Genomic DNA, 1,015 nt, shown 5'->3' with positions numbered 1-1,015 from the left:
AAAAAAAAAGAAAAAGACCTCTGTAAAATGTATGTTATGGCTCTAACTTTACAACAACAATGAGGTTGTTCATAGATGCAAAGCACCATAAAACACCTTGTCGTAAAGGCGATGGCTCGCGCCTACAATTCTAGCACTCAGGAAGGCCCAGACAGGAGGATTGCTTGAGCTGAGGAGCTCAATACCAGCCTGAGGAAGAGTGAGACTCCATCTCTACGAAAAGTAGAAAAATTAGCTGGGCGTTGTGGCGCGTTTCTGTAGTCCCAGCTACTTGGGAAGCCGAGGCATGAGGATGGCTTGCGTCCAAGAGTTTGAGGTTTCTCTGAGTTAGGACGCCAGGCACTCTACCCAGGGCTACAGAATGAGATTCTGTCTCCAAAAAAAAAAAAATTGAAAGTAATGACTGAAGTTGACAACAGCAGCAGTACTTCTACAGAGTAGTAGTTTCTACTCTGGATTTGAAGATGGACGAAAGCCTTGTTTACCTGAGGCCAGTCCCATCTTCACCTTCCTGTGAAGAGTTGCTAGCTTCGTCTGTTTGGAAACGCTCGTCCGGGTCCCGGCCTGGGCTGGCCGATCCCCAGTCTGAATCACCCCCACCCGAGCCGGGCGTCTGACGAGTCCGTGCCCTCGCGGTCCACGTCCCTCCGCCGCACTCTAGAGGGAGCCCGCGGGCCGCACGCCCGCCGCAGATTCGTTTGAGAGGCTGCTGAGATCACCGACCTTGTTTCAACATCTTCGGGACTGGAGGCCCTAGCTGATTAGGGGCACCTCAGAAAACATGGCTTCGTGTGCTCTCACCGAGTTCAAGAGCGTCGCCCTACACCTCCAGCAGCCAGATAGACCTGCCGCCCTCAAGAGTGCGCCTGGGTGTGACCCAGCTGAGATCCTTCCGGCCTAGGAAAGCCTGGTTGCCGGGCTCCTGGGACTCCCTTGCCACCCTAGTCCCGCCAGCCGCCAGCTCAGGCCCGGGCTGCCCGCTCAGGCCTGGGACGCCCGCCGTCCCCAACCGCCC

The sequence above is a fragment of the Otolemur garnettii genome, unplaced genomic scaffold (genome assembly GCF_000181295.1).
Source record: "Otolemur garnettii isolate 467f Iridium unplaced genomic scaffold, OtoGar3 scaffold00008, whole genome shotgun sequence".
NCBI classification, from domain to species: Eukaryota; Metazoa; Chordata; class Mammalia; order Primates; family Galagidae; genus Otolemur; species Otolemur garnettii.
The sequence above is the reverse complement of the archived record's forward strand: the minus strand, read 5'-3'. Positions refer to the sequence as shown.